This window comes from Anas acuta, chromosome 3 (assembly GCF_963932015.1).
Source record: "Anas acuta chromosome 3, bAnaAcu1.1, whole genome shotgun sequence".
In the NCBI taxonomy this organism is placed as follows: Eukaryota; Metazoa; Chordata; class Aves; order Anseriformes; family Anatidae; genus Anas; species Anas acuta.
In genome coordinates, this window is record NC_088981.1 from 87,518,302 (window position 1) to 87,525,309 (window position 7,008).

Genomic DNA, 7,008 nt, shown 5'->3' on the forward strand with positions numbered 1-7,008 from the left:
TGCACCAGGAGGCAGCCAACTCCTTTTTCCTTTCCTTGTTGGATCAGCATGGGCAAGCCCGTCTCAAGGAGAAAAAAAGGTGAAGCTAGGGAGGAGACGCTAAAAGGTGCCTGCTGTCCCCTAGCCATGATGACTTCTCAGCTGTTCTGGGACTGTAAGGTTATCAGATAGAGGTCACACCTTTGTACATGATTTTCCCATTGCCAGCCTGATGTCTCATACAATTGTTACACAATTGTTGTATACAGCACATAGAGGAGCATACAGCAGGGAGTTGCCTCCAGCTTGGCCAGTCAGCTCTACAATGTCCCTGGAGATCTGGGGAGGCAGGTATATGCTCTAGGACTTTGAAGGGATCTACCAGTCTCTAATCTGATAGACCCTACAGCACTGTAAAACACTCAACATCTCAGAGATGCACAATTTTTTATTTATTTATTTATTTTTATCTCTACATAAAACAGAGCCAGGTTCAGCCAATCACCTCCATATGACAACTAGTAAATATTATATCATGGAACCGAGTCCTCAGCCAAGACCAAGAAACTTTGCTGTCTGCTGGTTCACAACACGAGGTATCCCTCAGCTGCCTTGCAAGACAGCTTGCAAGCCTGGTCAGACAATACCCATTTTCAGTGGTGATTGCCAGCTGTCTCCGTGTGTGGTGTCAGATCAGATGCGGGTTTTTGGCCAGGGAGATAGAGGACAATAGATTCACACAGGGATGAATTGGTCTTCAGGTAGGGCTAAGCAACTTTCCTTTATTAATTAGTCAAATGATACAGCTTCACGAGTACCACTTCTGTCACTGGTATTAATTTCAGAGTGGCTTGGTTTGGCTTACCCTAAGCCTTTTCCTGATCAAATCATGCTGGACAGAAAACCACTACATTAACACTAAATTGAGTGCACTTGGAGAGAAGTTTGCTTGTATTTAGCTGTGCTGGTCTAAGTTAATGTCTGGTTAACTAAAATGACCTACTTTCAAAACCATAAGCTTAAGATTTTTACCAAAACCTCACAAGATGTTGAAATTTTGTTCTTTATGAGCAATGACTGGTAGTAGCCTGGAGGAGTTCCTCTTTTGAGGGCGTTTTGGAAAGCTGCTGTTTCCAACCCTATGAAAAGCTAGTATGCCAAAACTTTTGTTTGCTTGGTTTTTGTTTTGTTTTGTGTTTTACCATGTCGTGGAGTCTATGAGGAGGTACGGCTTCTCCTTACAAGTGTGCCTCTCGTATGCTAGGACACTGGAGCTACAACAACATTACCTCATTAATATAACATTACACTACAAACACAGAACAAAACTCTCAACGCTGCTAGTATCAGGACTAAGGGTCGAGCAGCCTTTTCAACCATGCAGCTTTTAACTTGCTCTTTTTTTTTTTGTTTGTTTGTTTGTACCTGGGGCCTGCTCAAAATAAAACAAACTGACCACATACCAGGACTCAGGAGTGAGCTCAGTAACTTCTGAATTAAGTTATGTGGATACATGGGAGGGGCACCCAAATGGTGTAAGGATGATCCTTTTTCTATCTGAAAATGTAGATTTAAGAGAAGCTGGAAAGTGCAAAGGCTGAATCATAAGGCGAGAGCTCAAAGACACCAACATAAGTTTCAAGAGGCAGTTTTAATTCTGGCTTTTCCACTCTTTGAATTCTTAAATTTGCATTTCTGAAAATATTCTTGTAGAGTGGTATTCTTCGCATGCGGTTGCCTAGGCTGAGAAGCAAGTAAGAGCTTTGCCTTCTGTGCAACCATATTACCCTGCAGGTTATTTCCAGGGATGGTGTTTTTGGCTTGACTTCACTAACCTTTGCCACTTGAGCAGATGCCATAGTTGTGAGGCGTCATCTAGATGTGGCTCAGACCCAGTAGTGTTTCAGAGGTGTTTTCAGAGGTGTCTGCTGGCAGATATTTGGTGAGAGCATTGATTTCCATCCATACCTGCATCTGGAAGACCTCCCCTGAGCAGGCTATTTGCACGTCCATTTCTCACCTCTTCCGGCCTTCATCCCAAAGCCTTAGCACAAATAATTGACCCTTCTCACAGCTGAGGATTCAGCTCTTTGTTTCAACCTCATCCTTCCTAAAGCACTTATTTCCAAGTAAAACACTGCTCATTTTTGGGATGGCCTCCGTCCTGCCATACAAAGCCACATTCCCTCCGATGTCCCCTCACACCACATGGTACCTGCCTCACCCTGCTCTGTCCTCCTGGTGCACGTCAGCCCCCAAGGAGGCAGGCACGGCACCTTGCCTGTGCAGATTGCCTGTGACCACAGAGGTCCAAATGGGCATTTGCAGCTCTTCTTTCCAGGAATTTGGAGCCGGTTGCTATAGTGATAAACAAGTTGGCTTATTAGGGAGAGGAACAAAGCACTAGAGAAAATGATTTCAAAATGGCCTACGTGCATACATAAACATGCAATCTCAACCTTCATTATCAGCTCAGGCAGCTGGTTTCTCATTTTGGGAACAGCGCAGACCCCCGATGTGTTATTTTAGCAAGTCCAGCCTGGTCTCCACTGCCCGTCCCTTCTGACACACTCAAATCTTGTGTGTGAGCGTGGGGTCCTTTACTTCTAAGTTGGAGAACAAAATTTCTTGGTGGAGAGTGTAGGGAAATGTGGTCTCTTAAAGAAAGTGTGAGGTGATCTAATAAGGCTGGAATAACTCTAAAGGACCAGATGAGGACAGAAGAAGTGTCTTTGCTGCATCCTCTTCTGCTAACTTCTTTTTTTTTTCGCCTCTTGCTGATGTCCATATCCCTCTAAGCAGACAGGGAGAGGTGATCTGCGCCTGTCAGACAGCAAAACTTTAACATTATCTGTAGGAAGTCTGGCTTAAGCTCTGGTCTTCCGGGCCTTTGCTGAAGTATAATAAACCTGATCTCATTCACATGCCCAGATAGTGCCGAGATCAGGCTCGCGCCCTTGAACGTACCGTAGACAGCGTACGTTCACCTCCTGCGAGATGTGGCCCCGGTGCTCTTTTTTGGCTAATCGCGCATTTTGATTGACTGAGTGGTGCCAAAAGGTGCAAGAAACCACACTGCGCATATTTAATTTAGATAGGCAGGCCGGCCTTACTGCCTGCTGTGATTTGAGTCAGCTCGTATCTGGCTTCGCCTATCACAGAAACTAAGCTGAGGAGCCACCTTTGCATGCCAGCGCTGATTACCCATTTTCAGTTATCACCAGTTGGTGCTGCTGAAAGGAAAACCTCAAAACATTCTGAAGAAATGAACTGTCCTTGGGCTTGATCTTTTCAATTACAAACATATGAAATAGGAACTCTTTCTCTACGGTGTTTTATCCACGAGTTAAAAATAATTGCACATTTTGATATGTTTATCCAACTGGTTTTGCTTCTGTTCCTGCAGGACCATAACAGTTCCATCAGCCACAGAACCTACAGAACAATCAATTTTAATAGCTTTTTTTTTTTCAAATGCTATCTATAACTCTGACTGTCTTTCCAATATCTGAAGAACAGTCTGTAATGCTGTAGTTAGCTTGAACAAATCCCAGCATTCAAAAACCACGGGGAAATTCAAATGTTTTGAGTAAGGAGAGGGTCTGGGCACATCCAGCTGGAAGGCTGGGGGGTCCTAGCAGAAGCTGTGGCCGAGCTGCCCAGTAAGAGGGAGAAAAACAAAAAGAAATGAATTGTTTTAGAGCCAGTAGAACCGTACATGGAAATAGAAACTCTCATGTCATGCCTGTCTTTTTCTACGGATGTTGGAAAGACTGAAACCAATGAAAAAGAAAATAAACAGGGGCACGCAATCACAGGCTAGCAATGCAATCCCTTATGACTGTGTCCAGCCTGCACAAGACAGAAGAATCTGAAACGTGCTCTAATTTAAAGAAAGGAAGAAAAAAAAGCTTCTGTGTGTTCCTGTAGAATAAAAATTCTTGTGTATGACCAGGTATATGGATACTTACACATACAAGCTGCTTTCTAGCACTGTCAAGCATTCCTCTGCCAGAGCCAGGCACCCTCCGCTGGTAAGAACCGTGCACAAAACTGGAGTTTTTGTTTTGGTTTGGTTTGTTTGATTGTTTTTTGAAGACAAATGAAAAATTGTGTGACAAATCCTGACACATCTCTGACAAAAATCTTTGGAGAACGGGGGCAGCAATCAGCAATCCCGTAATAGATGAGCCAAGCAATAAAGTACTGCAAACAAACAGCGCTGGACTAGATCCTAAAGAGAAATGCCTGCCCACACACCATCATACAACCCGGAATATGCACTGTACTGCATACCGTGTGTGAAGCCATAGGAACAACCCGAGTCACACGGTGATTGGTACCATCCATCACAAGTTAGAAACTTGTCCTTTGTTTCCGAGTTGCACCTGAGGCCCCAAATCAAATGTGACAATTTTTATAATAGCCAGAGCTAAGGCGTTTTGCAGAAAAAAAAACTATGTTTGTGGATGGTTTGTCCACACAAATGGAGTGGTTATTTGATTGGGTTTCTCCAGTGTCCAAAGGAAGAACATTTTTTCTTTGCTCATCAAAAAGCAGCAGTTTAATAAATAGCAGTTGGCTTGTACACAGTGTCTTATTATCATTTACCTCCCCATCTAATGCAATCTACACCTAAAGCCAGCAGAGAATGATGTTGCTTTATTTGATATCACACCTGACGCGCTTGAATCGTGACCTCCGAGTCTGTTCTGTGGCACATGGAAACACCTTGCAGCAGCTCTGGAGTGAAAATACAGCTGTAGTGATTTGTTACCCAACAGCCGAGTATCTGGAATCATTATGCTACAGATCCCATGCGCAGTTAGGAGCAGTAAATGCTATGTTAGCAAGCACACACAAACATGTAGTTACTGGCTTCCAGGGACGCAGTTAAAGAGGCGGGATAATGCCACACAGTTCACCAGGTGCTGGCTTAGTTTGTGCTCCTTCCTAAACCGCTGCAATTACGCCCAGCTATTCTTATTGCTACCTTTATCGAGGTTTTATAGCCACAAACTATCAGGCATCCTCCTCAGGCTAAGCTCTGAATACGGACTCGAAGTCCACCAAAGACTATTTTTGGCCGAAAAAAGGCTGCAGGCTCTGCGAAGAGCGCTAATTAAACACCTTCATTTGTAACCCTTAGTTTCCACGTTCTGCCCCAGCAGGTTTTTAGGGTGCTGACGCAGTAACACAATGGCTGGAAGTTACGAGCCTTGAGTTCCCTTTTCCAACAGACTCCCCGCTTCCAAAGGAGCACAAACAGCAGCTCGCTGGCATGTGGCTTTCACACATACGTTGCATTACTTGAATGAATCTCTCTGTAAGCAGGACCGTACTATAAATGAGAAAACAAGGGTATGTTCATTCACTGGGGAGAGATGTTATTTAGATTATTGTCCTCTAGATAAACTGCATCAGCACAAAATGGGCAACTGTAATTTCATGTCTGAGACGCGTTTGGTTGGGATATATCGAACTATTTGTGGCTGCTGCATTGTTCCATGTTATTTCATTAATCACATAACAAGCCTTCCACTTCCCGACTGAACATGCTAACTCCAATTACCTCTCAGCTACACAGATGTTTCCTCATTTAGATATTCAGTGCGTGGCCATGTGTCACCCCCACTTTCCCGAGCATTTCAGCTTGTATTACATCACTTCGACGTCCTTCCTGTGGGCGAGCCCTCTGGGTTAATATGTCCTTTTGGGTAACAAATTGATCGCTACAGAGATATGAGTGATAGATGGACGCAGCATCCACATTATCTGCGCTGGTAATACACATGCAAATGTGAAGGATGCATATAAGGCAGAAATGAAAGGAGCAGTTTGAGACAAGGAGGCTGATGTGAAGACACTATCAATTTCTCTAGCCCACACCGTTCCCACTGATAAGTCAGTGCTTCGGCGATGAATCACCCTGCTCCTGATCTCAAACCGCCCAGAAGTTGGTGAGCCCACAGTTTGGTCTATAAAGGGGGAAATGGTTTAGTCAGGGAACCGAGGAGGGTTCCCCACTTTGTAAATACTCGCTCTGTGCCCCCGTGTTTTTGTGCAAGACGGAGGCTGAAGCGCTCAGCTCCAGTTGTAAGCAGGTCTTCAGCTGCGACAGCAGCGAGTGCTGCAAAATGCACGGGGAACTTCCTCGCTGAGGGATTATTCCCGGGGGGTTTAGATCATGCATTTCAGGCGTGCTACGGCACTCGGTGAATGCCTTTTATTCAAGCTAAGTGCAGAAAGGTGGGCTCTTAGCAGATTCCCATACACGAACGATTTACAGAGGGGCTCTCACGTCATTCCGAGCTCTTCGGAGATGAGGCAAAGGAAAAGACGGGGGGAAAGCAGCGAAACGGGATTCAGAAAGGTGCCGGCAGCAGGTGCTGCCCCCTGCTCCCGGTGCCCCCCCTCCGAGCGGCAAGGGCCCGGGGGTGCCGCCGAGAGGGCTCCGGGCCACGGCCGTCGGGGGGACCCGAGGGGGATGTGGAGCAGGAACCGGCGCCTTATGCACAACTCGGGGCTCCTGCCGAGCTCCGACCCGCTCAGCCCCTGGAAGGAGAAGGAGAAGGAGAGGGAGAAATAAAATGAATTAGGCGGACCCAGGCCGCTGGAGGGGGAAGCGCCGCCGGCGGGGGGCTCGGGGCCGTCGGGGGGCGGCGGCAGAAGTTGGCGGGGGGCTGCGAGGGGTCCGGGGGGAGCCGCAGCCCCCCGGGGGCGCCCGGTGCCCCGCCTCGGAGCCCGGGGGGAGGCCGGCGGAGCGGAGCGGGGCGGAGCGGGGCGGGAGCCCCCCCGGAGCCGCCCGCGGGGACCCTCCCTCCGCTGCCTCCCCGCCGCCTCCCCGCCCCGTCAGAGCCGCCCGGGGAAGCGGCGGAGGAGCAGCCTCGCTCCCCGGAGCCCCCCTGGAGCCGCGGCGATGCTGAGGGAGGAGGAGGAGGAGGAGGAAGGGCGCTGGTAGAGGGGCGGCGGCGGCGGGGCCGCGCTGCTGCCCCCGTCGGGGGGCACCGGGGGTCTTCGAGGGGCAGC